This window comes from Thunnus thynnus, chromosome 20 (assembly GCF_963924715.1).
Source record: "Thunnus thynnus chromosome 20, fThuThy2.1, whole genome shotgun sequence".
Taxonomy (NCBI): domain Eukaryota; kingdom Metazoa; phylum Chordata; class Actinopteri; order Scombriformes; family Scombridae; genus Thunnus; species Thunnus thynnus.
In genome coordinates, this window is record NC_089536.1 from 10697268 (window position 1) to 10712466 (window position 15199).

General features: G+C 41.0%; 1 protein-coding gene across 5 annotated transcripts in view; it reads left to right on the forward strand.

Annotated features, from left to right (window-relative positions):
• The window catches only part of ctbp2l (C-terminal binding protein 2, like), a 106591-nt gene that overhangs the window by 32295 nt on the left and 59097 nt on the right, over window positions 1-15199 (forward strand). The window contains exon 1 of one of the 5 annotated variants that reach the window (XM_067576773.1): window positions 10974-11120. The exons of the other annotated variants lie outside the window; for them this stretch is intronic. The gene's annotated coding sequence lies outside the window, so the exon portion shown is untranslated. Of the gene's footprint in view, window positions 1-10973; window positions 11121-15199 lie in introns of those variants that run through there. 5 annotated transcript variants of the gene reach the window in all.

A 15199-nucleotide genomic window follows, 5' to 3' on the forward strand; every position in this document is an offset into this window, starting at 1 on the left:
CCCTAAAAAGATTCTCCTGAGTCGTTACAGTTATAGAGTCTCAGTAATTATTTTATAATAAACTGAAGCAGTGGTTACATTGGTACATATTGTTACATTGTATTATCATGTTTATTTTATGATCCTTACATCACAAACACACTTTTTTTTAGTACAATATAACTATCATGTCATTAAGCGTGACTCTCTTTGACAGTTCTTCTGTTTCAGCTTACTCAGTACTAGTACTAGTAATGTTGTGGAACATATATGGTACAAGTTCCTGTTAACAGCACAGACAATGGAATAATTATTAAAAGGATATGGTAAGAACATGATAATACAATGGAAACAAACAAGGCTTCCTTTTACAGTACACTTTCAGCTTACTTACTGAGTGAATTGTAAAAACATCTGCAAGAATGTACCCAGTATTTAAGAAGATGTACCATGACACTAGAAGAACTGTTCCTGTGGAGGTTTTTACCAGGTAAGTATAAGATAAATCTAATAAACTCTTTATAAATGGGTGTAGTCATGAACTATAACTATATAAGAAAAAATATTTATTGGAAAGTACCATCTGAATTTCTTGATGGAACATAATTAAACTTGGGCTGTTGCCAGCATAAACCTTGGATAACTAGAATTGTAACTTGAATTGATGGGTAATAGAGGAGGTGTTTGGAAGAATTGGTTCCCTTACCTTCCTAGGAAGTATGTTTCTTAGAATTTCAGCTGTATTTACCTACTTATTTTCAGTGGTAATTACTCAGTAATATACTATAATCTACCTTATATTTACTGGGTAAATACTTAGTAATTAGGGGACCGTAAAAGGAAGGGTTACCCAGGGATGAATGCGGCGACAGATGTGTCTTCCCCACTCCAATGACATATTGGGCTTCCCCTTTTTCATTGCAGGAGGGACATAAATCCCATATCTCACTGGCTCTCCCATTCTTGGTGGCCCATGTAAAGAGCATGTTGCCAGCTGAGGCAAGAAATCACTCTCTCACTCTCTCCACTGGATATTTAAGTATTTCTCCTCCTTACAGCCATTCTGTTTTCTTTACCGTCTACTGTGCTCAATGATTAGTCACGGTTGCATTAAATCTTGAGATGTCTAATGTATTTGGAAGCCTTCCTTTGTCTGTTTGGTAGTTTGAAACCTCTGTATAATTCATTTCATATTCAGACTGTATCTGTCCACGGAAATGGCTTGTAACCACTTTACCTACTCAAAAATTCAAAATCTCACATTTAGGAGGTTGCAGATTGCATTCACCATCATCAAGGATATTGCAATGAACCAGTAGCACAAATACATGTTCGTTTGCTGCCATTAAGTGTGTGTACACATGAAGGATAACTTTGTATGTGTTGCACTGTGATGGCAGAAAACAAAATCCTTTGTTAATTGACTGGCTAATTGTTGCACTGTTTTGTACAAGCCGACTGAAAGTCATTAGATTGGTGAATTGTAGTTGGATGACTTGGGTCTTTATCTCTGCTGTGGATTGTTGAACATCTGTGCTACATAGCAATTCAACAATCATGATTTTTGAATGGCAAACTAATAAACAACATTCATTTTTTTGTTGTTGATCGCCTAGCAACCACGTTAATATGTCTTAAACCAGTTGAACCCCAAGCATAATGTGTGCTAAACATCTGTCAAAAGAGAACATTTTACTTTTTTCTTACAGACTGGTCTGAATACTGTGTGTGTGTGTGTGTGTGTGTGAAATTTAATATTCAATCAGCCCAACATTTCACCATAACCCCTGCTCAGTTGTAGAAATCATCACATACACAAAGAGGTGCTTTGCATCAATTGACACCGTGTGTCCTTGTTGGTTTTATAAGCTGGGAAACTTGGGTATTTTCCTAAAGTCACCTGATACATCAGCTTAGCACTTTTGTTCCCATGAGGCTGCTGGATCCTCACTTTCATTAAAGTTGTTTGCAGAGTCTCTCAGCTTCGGTGCCTCATAAAACAAACTGCTATGATGAAAATAACTTAAAACCACACAACCCAACGCTACTCCTCTGTTTTATTAGTACATGCACGCAGAGACAGACACACACATACACAACAAAATGCTGTGTTTGTTGAGGTTCTAATGAGTCCCAGTAGCAGCGGTTTGATTTTTCCCTCCTAATTTGACATGCTTCACTTGGGCTGGGTCCCTCTCGCTCCGCAGACCTCAAATCCTCCATGCAGAGGCCTAATGAATCTTCTCCATGTACACAAACAAAGGACAACAAAACAAGCAGGAAACATTCGCTTCCTTGAGCTTCTAATTGTCCCAAACATGTCAATCAATCACCAAAGCTTGCTTGAATCCACTTTCTCCTCTGACAAGAGTTATTAGTTGCCCATGAGAACATATCAATTTTCAGATTGCCGGGTATTACGCTCATGTATTAGGTTACATCAACAACTGGCAGTTTCCTTTCATTTTGCTCCAGCAGTGTGAGAACATTAGCCGTTGTACTTTCTGCTTAGGAAGGTGACATGAAGAACAATGAGTCGAGCCTCTCCGGTCTCCGAGGGCTCTCCATGTTGAGTTTCAGCAGTAATTGAATCGGGGCTTTTGCTGCCCACAGAAGACGGTATTAGTAAATTGTCTTAGATAGTTTATAGGGTAATAAAGTCCCTCCACACCAACACCTGCCAGCTGTGCTCAGCTTTTGACCAAAACAGTCTATTTAATACCTCCCACCGTGCACCTGCAGCCCACCCGTAACGGTCAGCGCACAACTCAATCACACCATCAACACAGCCAATAGGCAGTGTCTTATTCTGTCTTCTGGACACTTCTGAAAGATATGATTGTGGTAATTAAAATCTTGACTCAATTAGCCCCACATTGTTGACCTTGTTTGTATGTTAGGATGCTGTATCTTCCAAATGCAATTACTGCAGCCATTTTCTCCTATCTGATCGCCTCCGCGACTGATGAGCGTGTGCTGTTGTAAATACTGAAAAGTCTTTTCTCTGGACCTCCTCTTCTCTTCACGGCAGCTCACATCTTTGTCAAAACAATTTCTGTCTCTTTTTTTTTTTTTATTTAAATTTTGGGTTAGTCAAATGTCATATTAAAAAAGGAACAAACACCTCTATAAACAATACCACTATGTTAAAGAAACATGTACAATGTATCCCATATATCCTCAACTATGAAGAGTGTTAAATAGAATAATAGTCTTCCTCCCCTTACATGTCACAGTCATCTATTTCCATCTTTTATATAATTAAAAAAATTATCTCAGGCTTGGTAAAATTTTCCCTTTGTTGTCATTTAACTTAGCTATCATCAACTCAAAGGAGGCGTTATCAGTCATCAGCTTAATCCAGTCAGTAAATTCTGGTCGAGTTTGACTCTTCCAGTGGTGAATAATAATTCTAGATGCGGTGATGAAGTCTGTCAGTGCTAATTCATATTCTGCTTTAGATATTCCTGGTAGTAACTCTTATTTATCTCCCAGTAGACAAATATGGGGAGGTTCTGGTAAGGATTTCTCAAGCCATTCACCCAATTTACCAGTAACCTCTTTCCAGAAAGGAAAAAATGAAAGAACATTCCCACAATTAGCGTAAGAAGGTACCTGCTTCGACACAAGTTGGTCTGTATCAAGCCCAAATGGACCATCCTGTATTTGTTACTATGTCTTTCCATACATCTTCCTCAATGTTACAATTGAGATCAACCTCTGTCTCTATTGAAGGGAACGGCTGAGTGGTGTGAAGAGTAGGTGGACAAATGGACGCAGCAACCGATCGCATCTGAGGATTGTATTCGTCACAAAGAGTCTATCATACATTACAGTCAGTGTTTACTCAACCCATGTTTGAGCTTTGGTCAGTCTGTAATGTGCAAATGTGAGAAAAACGTTGCAATGAATAATGTTAATGACATCTCCGACAAAACCGGCGCGCCTTTAAAACGCTATTATTGGGGCGAGCATGCATCTTCCCTCAGCTTTTGCAGCCAGCTTTCGGAATTATTAAGGAATTGTGCATTAACGGGAGTCAGCAGTTTTCAGTGCTGCAATCTCATTACATTTACAGGGAAGGGATGGAGAGCAACAAAAAAAAATTAATTGGAGGCATGCGATAGTTAGGACAGGAGCCTGGGCAAGGGCAGAATAAATCAGAGGTCTGTTTGACAGCTTTATGGTTCTGGAGAGAGAGAAGTGGTTAACTTTAATGGGAGGAGATAGAAATGTTGAGTTACTTTATTTTTCCCTCTTCCTCCCCATGCTATCCCCTTCCACCTCATCAGCTGAGGCACACAGCCCCTCACCCCTGAACTATTTGGACTCAGCTTGATATATAGAGTTAATTCAGCTTGCTCCGCGCAATAATTCATGCGTTTCATGCATTTAATGTTGTGCAGACACAGCACGGTGTGGAATTGTTAATTTTCTGCGCAGAGATTGTAGCCTCCCTCCCCACACACACACACACACACACACACACACACACACACACACACACACACACACACACACACACCTCTCTGTCCCGCCTGTGTCACCCACTCCAGTCACTGTCCCCACCCCCTAATCCTCCATCCTCCTCTCTTCCTCCCTGCCCTCCTCCACCTTCTTTTTTTTCCATTACTTAGTTTGGAAGTTAATTTGGCTAAAAGTGTGTCTACTCTCAGCAGTATTTCCTGCAACTTCAGGTTTATATTCTTCTCTTTAGCAATAAAAAAAAAAACACGACACGACAACGTCCAAATCTATACACGAGTCCTCCATTTTTTTTCTCCGCACCCCTTTAACTGGACTCTCACCTCCTGGCCCTGCGGTCACGTCTTGCCCTCACCCCCATCCCCAAGTTCACGAAGGTCATCCCTGCAAGGGGCCCCCAACCTCCCTGCTGACTTAAGCCTTGTGCTTTTATAATTGGGGGAAACGCTGGCTAGTAAAGCAGCTATTGAAGTGGCTTCTGCAGGGTAATGGGGCCCTGCTCTCCACGCACTTGATTTAATCCGGACAGACCTCTGTGTGTGGTGAGTGGGGGTGGTGTGTGTGTGTGTGTGTGTGTGTGTGTGTGTGTGTTCTGTGATTGTTGTATTCTTGTGGGAGCAGATGGAAGGGGTCACACCTCAGGAGACATTATGAGTTCTGTTAGCATATTATACCCCATAGCGTTCACAAAACTGACTGAAATCTAGTGCCGCAACTAATGATTATTTACATTATTGATTAGTCTGTCAGTTATTTTCCAATTCAGGTCAAGTATATCCAACAGAGGCTTGCAGAGATCAAGGTGATGACCTCAACTTGCTTTTTTTTTTTTTTCTCCAACGGATAAAAACCCAAAGATATTTCATCTACAATGATTTAAAACAGAAAAAAGCAGCAAATCCACACATTTGACAAGTTGGAACCAGTGAATATTTGGCATTGTTGCTTCATAAATTACTTAAACGATTAACCTTTTACCTAAATCATTGTTTATTAATCCTCTGTCGATCGATTAATGGACTAATAGTTTCTGTATTACTAGAATTATTTGATTATGAGTGTATAAAAATGAAAAACAGATCTGTGGTTACAGACATTTGGCCCTGAAAATTCCATTAAGTCATCTGGAATTACAAGTGTAGTTCAAGCAGAAAGGTATAATTAACCTCATTGTGGTACAGTAACTCTGGTTTTGACAATTTATAGCTTAGTGTTCAAAGACCTGGCATGACTTTGAGAGTGCTGCCTTTTTCCTGCAGGTTTGAGCATCAGCAGCATTAAGTTTCTGCAGTGTTTCATAGACCTTGGCACAGACCAGCCAAAGATAAACAGTGAAAAGCATTTTCCCCCAGGCCTTGAACACAACTCAGTATAAAGTTGAAGCCGTCACCTTAATTCTAACATGGAAACTATCTCAAGCAGAAGTTAGCAAAGAAAGAAAAGAAAAAAAAAAAATTACTCGTGTTTGTGGTCTGGCAGAGTTGCAGAACACATTGTTTTCATTTATTTATTTCATTTCAGTTGGCAAGGTAGAGGTGAGTAAAGTTTTTTTTTATTATTATTATTTTAGCAGTGAGGAAAAAAGGAGGTCACATTTGTTGGCGGTGCAGTGGGAGTGCACTGATACGACTGCGAGGGCTTTGTGTCAGGAGACATTTTGTGGCAGGCAGGAGAGAAACCTAGCGTTGTGACAAGGGCTTTTCTCTTCTTTAAAAGGCGTGGCGACCCCCGTGACCCGGCGAGTTGAAATGGAGGCCACCGCCTCTTCTCATGCCCCGATGGAGGGGGGGGAAGCTCTCTGACAGCAACTATTTTTATTATGGAAAACAAAAAAAAAAACAAAAACAGGAGGAGAATATCTTGATTTTTTTTAAGAAAGTGTAGAAATTGTGGTTTTGTATGTTTGTGTGTGTGGCGTCTATGTCGGGAGCATCAGTCACTACCGCTCAGACAACACAACTGACCTAAACCCCGAGGCGGTCAGTGTGTCTTCAGTGTGGATACAATCCCATGATTCACCCTTTTTCGTGGCATTTCCTCCCCATGTTGTGTAGGGCTATGTACTGCCAGGGCACGCGCACACACACACACACACACACACACACACACACATACACACATACACACATCTTTACATATGACACAACTACGGACTTGATGCATTTAAATGGCCTATCTAGCGGAGCACTGATATTATACATCAGTAACAGCAGATAAAGCTGATGACATTATATTCATATTAATGGTTTTTATTAGCCTCCTTTTGATGTTGAGATTGTTGATAAAATGGTGCTTTGATTGGTGTTTGAGAAAAAGACACTAAACTGTAACAGATGGCAGCTTGTAGAGCAAAGATTGTCATTTATCAAGAAAAAAAAATAAAGCCAAATATTCAGTGGTTCCAGCTTCTCAAATGTGAGGATTTGCTGCTTTTCTGTGTTTTATAGCATAGTAAGATGAACATATTTGGGGCTTGGACTGTTCAGATGAAACAAGCAACTTGAAAACGTCCCTTTTCACTCTTGTGATGCACATTTTTCACTGTTTTCTGACACTGAATAAATGATAAATTGACGTACAAGACAGGTGACAAATTAAAGGAAAAATATGAGTAAATTAGTGGAAAAAAAACATAACAAATGCAAATGCTGTCATACAAGTGTTCTGCATAATACAACAGAGCGACTAACATCCTTTCATGCTCTGTGATGTGTATGAAAATACTGAGCGGACCCAGTTAACCTCAATTTTGGATCAAGATGGCAGTGACTTAATCATATGATGAAGCTCTTCTATCACCAGATCTGAATCTGATCAGGACCGCAGCTAATCGATCAATCAGTCAGTTGTTTTCTCGATTAATCGATTAGTTGTTTGGTTCATAAAATGGTGAAAAATGTCCATCACTGTTTCCCAAAGACAAAGGTGACGTCCTCCAGCGTCTTGTTTTGTTCTGACCAACAGTCCACAACCCAAAGATGTTTAGTTTACTGTCATAGAAACCAGAAAATATTCACATTTGAGAAGCTTATAGAGTATTTGGGAATTTCTTCTTTTAAAAATGACTCAAAAAGCTTAATCAATTAATTAAATAGTTGGCAACTACTCGATTAATCAAATTATCTTTGCAGCTCTGAACCTGATTGAACAGCTGTGAGTGATTTTGGAGCAATGTATCTGACAGCACTTTCTACCTGGTTGTTTTTTCCTACAGTCTTTTCCCCATCTCTTTGTATGACTCCAGTTGCTGCATAAATAAGAAAAAAAACAAAAAAATTAGACATGTGTGCCAGAGTATCAAGTGTAATAGCAGCAGAGAGCTAATAGTGTAAAAAGTGATTTAAGTTTCACACAGATGCCCCCAATTTGTTTCCCTCAGGTTCAAAGAAATGCAGCAGCAGCAGAAACGGGAGACAGCACTGAGATCGCATTTGTTTGAGAAAATTACCGCTCCCCGGCTGCATGCTTGATTATCTCCCAAAAAACACTCATAAAGAGGGGGGAAAAAAACTCAGTGTAGTTGTTAAATACATATTAAAAGATTTCTTCTACGGCATTGAGGAGATGCAGGGATGCGCTCCATCTCTGGAAAGAGAGGATACATCCGCACTCTAATCAATTCAGGTAGGGCAGCATTATCTGTGGAGCTGCCACCAGAGCCGCGCTGCACAATAACTCAAGGAGGGCATTTGAGAAGTGTGTGAGTTTGATCCTGTGCCAGGGTGATGAATAGCTGTTTTTTCTCTTTTGTTGCCCATCAGCACTTTTATTCCGCAGTTAATCCACCAGGCCACTTCCCCCCACTGTAATTTTTCACCTTGCTGTGTGATTGTGTTTGTGTATGTGTGTGTATATGTGTGTGTATGTGTGTGTGTTTTCCCCTCTTGTCAATGGAAAGGCTCTTGCACTCATAAACACAAACACCTGCATCCGCCCCGCCCTGCTGGCATTGGAGGTTGATTTAAAGGTGTGTGTGTGTGTGTGTGTGCACCGATAGGATTGACATCTCGTGAAAAGTTAGTAAGGAGTGGGAGCCATATATAACATGTCAACAGGCTCCGTGTGGGGGGGGGAGACGCTTGTTACCGGGGTGTGTCAGGTGTTAAAAGGATTGTCATGTTGTTGCAGATAATGCAGCTTAGCCACTTGATTTACTACACCGATGGAGGTGAGGCTTTCCGGTCGGACCCTCCCCCCCTGCTGACACCACATCCACGCTAAGCAGGGTGAAACTGAAAAGACATTCTTTTCTCAGTGTTTTGGACCTTCCGTCCACATTGAGCCGGCCATTTTTTCACATGTAAAAATTGAGCTTTTTGAAAATGCCATGCCGATTGGAAAAAAAATTGAAAATGGCGGACTCACGTTTTAGTGTGGTTGGGGAAAACAGAACTTCTGTAAACTGATAACGCACACCTGCTGTGTGGCAGTCATAACCTTAACTTTCACTGTGATTACTAAATCACACAATACTGGTGTTGCCATTAAGCTGATATTTATTTTGTAAGATTACAGTCATAAAATCATAAAATATTCCTTTAAACAATGCAATGCAGGAACTGCTGTTAAAAAGTAGCATTTATGGACAACAATCCACTCGTTATTTTATGCTTAAGTTGTGTGATGACTGAAATCGAAAAATTTGCAAATCAAAACAATAATATTGTGAGTTCAGCTGTACTGAAACACATCATATCATGGAGAGCAGCATCAAAAATGCGACTAGCTGAGACTCAGTAGAGTAACCGAGCTTTGGCTTTACAAATTTTGCCAACCTAAAGAGGACAAACAAGATGAGATTTACCCTTTTTGCTATTGTTCAGGTGTTTTAGTGTGGACATAGAACTTAAAAAAGTACCTGAGAAGGGAAGTGTGGACGCATTTAAGCAGCGTTTCTAGCCGTCTTTGTGTGGACGCAATCTGAGTGGCCGCATTTAAGTTTGTTTTTTTTTTTTCCTCAGGAAACATCTGGCAGTCTGTATTAGATCTCTTTCAGTAGACGTGTTACAGCTCGACTGCACAAACAAACGGTTAATGAGGCGTATGTGGATTGACTTGAAATTCTGTACGCACCTTTACACCCCGGCAGAACCTCCCCACCTCTTCTTCTTCCTTCTCCTCCTCTGGCTTCTCAGGCCAGCTCTGATTAGGGAATTGGGGGTCCTTGCGGTCATATTTTAATACAAGCCTGAGCACTTTCGAGCCCCTCCTCAGCTTCGCGCTCGCCACGTCTCTTCGCGGTGGAGGGGCTAGCTGCCCTCCAGAGAGCTGTTCTACATACGGCGAACAAGGAGCACAGCTTCGCACAAAAGCCTGCTGAGACTCCACACCATTTATCTCTCAGCTGCAAGGTTGGGCCAGGACTAATTGACTGAGCTGTTCGTGTGTGTGTGTATATATATATATGTGTGTGTGTGTGTGTCAGTCCTGGTCCCTTGAAGCATGGTGCATTAGTAGAGCCTGAGATGATAGGATGTGGTAAAGAGAGAGAGAGAGAGAGAGAGGCCAACCCTGTGTTGTGAGCCCATCAGAGGGGGCTCGGGATAAAAAGCTCTCCTGTAAAGTCAGTTATTGGCTCCGGCTCTCTAAAATACGGCCAGTTAAACTGTGCTCAGGGAGCAGAAAAACCACATAGCCGATGCTGTACTGCTACGTGCATTAAAAGGAAAATTCTGGTTTATTACAATGTAGTGTTTTGGGGGTTTTTTTTTGTTGTTTTGGCTATCATTATATCAGTTATGATGACACTGGGCTTGCCAGAGTAATTGCTTAGATCTGGGAACGTGTCGACATGGCTACAACGAAGTCCAAAGGGACGAAAAGACAGAAATGATCAGACGGATCAGACTGGTTATAAAGGGGCCGACGGTTTATCCAGTTTATATAAACCACCTGACTTTGAAGTACAACTAGAACGGCAGGTCAAAAAAAGTCAGTGCGTATACTGTGATCGGTGTTTACAACAGTTTGGCGCATCATTTTTTTTTTCATGCTCTCTTCCAAATGTGTTTGGCTCACCTGGACGTTTGTTTAAAACATGTCTGACTGTGTTCGTTGCCCTGATTGACTTTCTGAGATCTCAGCAATTAACTTGAATACAATGTTGTTATTATTACAGATAGAGACGCTGGCCAAAACTATGGGAATAAAAACAAAGTTGTAATGAACTGGAATTATCCTTTAAGTGTTCCTGGCTGTGTGAATCGCCGTCCTCGTGTTGTGCAGCACGGCCCTCGTGCTCTTTCTCTGTGTTCCTCTCACCACTCTGCTCTGGACTTTATCAACACATTGTTTGACTTGGCCTCCTCCCAATGTAAGCCCAAGTACAGCACGGAGTTGGCTGTCTCACCGTCCACAGGGAGTGGGCTGAGTGATGTATGCGTGTTCGTGTGCATGTGTGTGTGTGTGTGTGTGTGTGTGTGTGTTCGTGGGCACATTCCGGGGGGAGTGGAAGCACCTCATTCTCCTGGACCAGGAAGCTCTGAATCACGCTGGCTCTTCCTGGAAGGACCCAGAGGGAGCAGAGCTGAGCTGGCTGGACTCAGGCAGGCTGTCTGAGCCGGAGCCTGGCCTCTCGCTGACACCAAGCTGGTGGCGAGTGCAGTTCTTACCTCACCCTCGCAAAAGGCTGGCCACGCCTTCCCTCTGCTCACCAGGTTGGCACGCTGCAGGCGTTTTTCCTGTACAGGGAAGTGTTTTCAGCTTTGGCTTCAGCTGTGGCTTGCACTGATAACCTCAGCCTCTGGAACTTTGAGAAACAAGAGTTTATTGATTGGATGTAAATAGCACAAGGTGGGCTACAGTATCTTGGATTTCAAGGACTGCCTTGTTTGTATATTTCAAGACTAAATTATCATCACCGATGGCACTGGTTTAACAATTCTGCACTTTGAAAGCATTCAGTCTGCCGTGATTATCAAGCTAAATATAATTGTGTCAAGCTGTCACCTGCCTACGCTGTCGCAGGCCTTGCTTAGTTCATGGAAATCACACTCTCCCCTGCCTGAGGTGCTGAGGATATGGGCATGTAAGTTGATATTAATAGTAGAGCCGGGCTGGTGCAGCAGGGTGTCCACACCTTCCTGTTTTCTCTTTCTTTGTTTTGGCCCTGTGCTGACAGATTTACCTCTGGAGGAACTCCAGCATCTGAAAGGGAAAAATGGGCTCCATTGTTCAAATGGGGCTCTAGTGGAAAGAAAACAGAGGCTTTTTGAAGAAAATAACAAGGGGGTAATAATGGATTGCAATATCAATAGTATAAACAGCCTTGTCATTGAGACTTGTGTTTGTTATTTCTAAGAGAAATTGAGAGAATAGGGGTATTTTTTCCCTAGAGAAGTGTGCCTCTTTGGGTGAAAACGTAAAAAATCTCAGAGAGAAGTTTTACTTGCTTTGAGGAGGTTCTCATTTCGGAGTCTCCGAAGAGGCTTTTGATAGGAATCAGCTGTAAGAGGGATGGATATTGCTGTGCGTTTTTCCTGCTGCACGCTGTCAGATAACTTTAACAGTTGTCTCTCCTCACAATTTTCCTGTCAAACTCCAGTGGGAAATTAAGTCAGGAGAAGTAACTGCTGAAGTTATCCAACTCTATCTTAAAGCAAGTGCTTCATGTTTTAACAGTCTTGGCAAGGATTACCACAGAACTCACATTGAGACATGACATTGACATTCAAAGAGGTTGTAGCATCAGCTGGGAAAGAAACGAAGATAAACAGAGACTCCAGAGCTGCAGTGCATTTGACAACTCATTGAAAGATTTCATCTAAAGCTCCCCAGAATGAGATATAATTTGGCAGCTTACTAAAAATAACCAGTTAGATAATCTTAATCTTCCTAACTGTCCATCCAATACAGATAAAAATATCCTGCCTGGGACTGCCTGTACTTAAACTGAAAAACTCAGTCATCATTTCATCACTCAGCACAATGAGTTTAAGCACTGTTTTTCCAAAAAAGATGCTACACTGTCCAAGTATTTTTGGAGTTCATTCCATCTGATGATTGATTAAATCCCTGTGGTTTCCATGTGGTTTCTGTATTTTTGCCACATACTGAAAATGTGGTTATATTGGCTGCAAAAAGATTGTTGTGGTACAGTAAGCATTTATGGTTGCATAATACAATTCAAACAGATCTACGTTGAAAGACTATTCCCATCTAATCCTCCCTCGTTTTAATCTTTGGAGCTTTTATACTACGGTTCATATTGTTCTAGTGTTAGTTAAACAACTGTTCAGATTTTTCATCATAATTTCTTGACAAATATTGAAATTAACTCAGAAACTAGAAAGCACACACAGAGTGTATACCTCCAACAAAGCTGCACAATTCGATAAATTCAATTTGAGAATGATCAGAAATGTGTAATCTTCTTCTGGATCTGCATGAAATTAAACATAGTGATAATTAGTCGTGGGATACATGTGGCATTGTTTCTCTAACTGAGCAGTAGCTCATGACAAAATAGCAAAAATGGTTTCTTAACAAAGAAGTTCTTGTATCTGCACCAAAAACTAAACACTGGTTACCTTGCAACACATTTTTTTTTGACATAAGTTGCTGAGTTAGAAACAGGCTGAAAACAGAACCTGCTGGGTTCGAGGTATAACTCAAAGGAAAAATATTCAGTGTTTCAAAAATGGCAAATGCTAGTTATTGTTATGTAAACCGCATTTTTACCAAACACCACAGAGGCTGTGAGTCAAAGCATCAACCATCAGAGATTCCTATTTGAAATTAGAAAATTCAGCTGCTTTGACTTGTGTCACTGTTTGCACTGAAAAAATATAACTTTGCTGTGTTTCTTCAGAACAAAATTATGTGTTTTTGAAATTAAAGAAAAATTCTGTGATGGTTGAATGCTTTGATTTACAGTTTGCAACGCACTTCAGCTGCAAATGTCTGCATATTCTGAATGGTTACTCTGCTTTTAAGTCCAAAAGACGTTATCAGCACCATAAACTAAGGCAGTGGGAACCCTCCTTCTCTCTTAGCTCTGATGCATTGATGTTTTTTCTTGCTTGTGGATATTACAACAGTCGGGTGAGAAATACAACCTAGCCTTGTTATGGTTTTAATGTGGATAGGAAACATGTTCAGTATGGATTTTCTGGATTTATCTAAAGGTTTTATTGAGAAAAAAAAATCTCAGCCTGCATGAAACTAACCCCCAACAGTATTGACAGTTAACTGACAAGTGTGGAAACGTATTGCTGTTAGGTATCTCCCCTAAATGTCAGAACCTGCACTCTGAAGCGTCAGAACAAGAGTCTCCCCTTCAGCAGTGAGCCCGAGGCTTCACTAGCACTTCTTCACATCCTTAGAAAGTAGAGTCTTATTGGAGCGGACCCCAAGGCTTAATGTCAGCAAATTAATTATGGATTCACCCAATTAGTTCACAAACTACACTGTGTTCGAGGGAAAATGATCAGTCCCCCAAATGACTTGTCTCTTCAGTCTTTGCCCCAGTGTGCATTGTGCCTCTCTCAGAACTGTGTGTGTGTGTGTGTGTGTGTGTGTGTGTGTGTGTATGTGCTTGTCTGAATGTGTGAAGCGACACGCAGCAGGCAGGTAGCCTGACCTTTTTAATTATTCAATCTCTCAAACTCATCCACGGACGCTCTCATAGCCGGCTCTCTTCTCTGTCTCCAGTTTGGCTTTTTAACAATCCACCTTCTGTCCAAACATATTTCTGTCTGTCTGAAAAAAGGAAACAGCTTCTCTTTTCTTTTCTTAAAGGGAAACTTAGGTATTTTTCAACCTTGGATTTAAGTGACTAATGGAGACAGCAATTTTTGAAATTGGTCCAATATTGAGCAGAAGTGCTTCAGCCGGCAGTCACAGACGGGCTGCGATGTAATCCTTTGGGGCAATATCGCCCCGTCAATGAACTTCCTCTGAAAGTGCTTGTTTTTGCCACTGACATGCTCAGATTGTTATTATAACTGTCTGACAACATTATGAAAAGGATCCCTACAGAGAAATAAAACGTTTTTCTGAGTATGTCGATGGCAAAAACAGGCGCTTTTAGAGGATGTACATTGACGGTGTGCTATTGCCCGCTCGGATTACATTGCAGCCTGTTTCGTGGCTGCCGGTTGAAGCGCTCCCGCTCAATACTATATCTATTTTAAGAAAATGTTGTCCCCATTAGTCACGTAGACCTTAAATGATGGGAAAATAGGATCCAGGTTGAGTTTCCCTTTAAGACTCACACTGATCTGTATGAACACATGACGTGAAACTGTAACTGTAATGACTCTTTGAACAGTGCGAGATTGCCTCAGATCAGGAGCCCCCCCCCCCCCCCCCAAGTGTCTAATAAAGTAAGTAATCACTTCTGTCTAATGAGAGCCTGTCAGGGGCGGTGCTCGTATCTGTTTACCAAACCAAATTATTTTCTTATTTCGGCAAAGTCAATTAATCACATCGGAGGTGATTCTGTTAGCCCTTTGTCTCTCAGTAGGAAGATGGATTGCAATAACTGCGGTGTCATCATTAAATTTCATTGTGTTACAAGAAGATGCTGTTGCAAATTAACTCAATTTGACTTTGAGGTTTTCACTTTCTCTCGTGCTAATGTTAATTGCGTTTGCTTGTGTAATGTTTAATGTGTTAAGTGTTGGGTAGAGATGATTTTTATAATTGATTATTCTACAGGTTACTTTTCAGATGAATCAATAATTTGTTCAGTCAATAAAAGCTCAAAATACAAAGTAAAATGTCCCTCACAAGT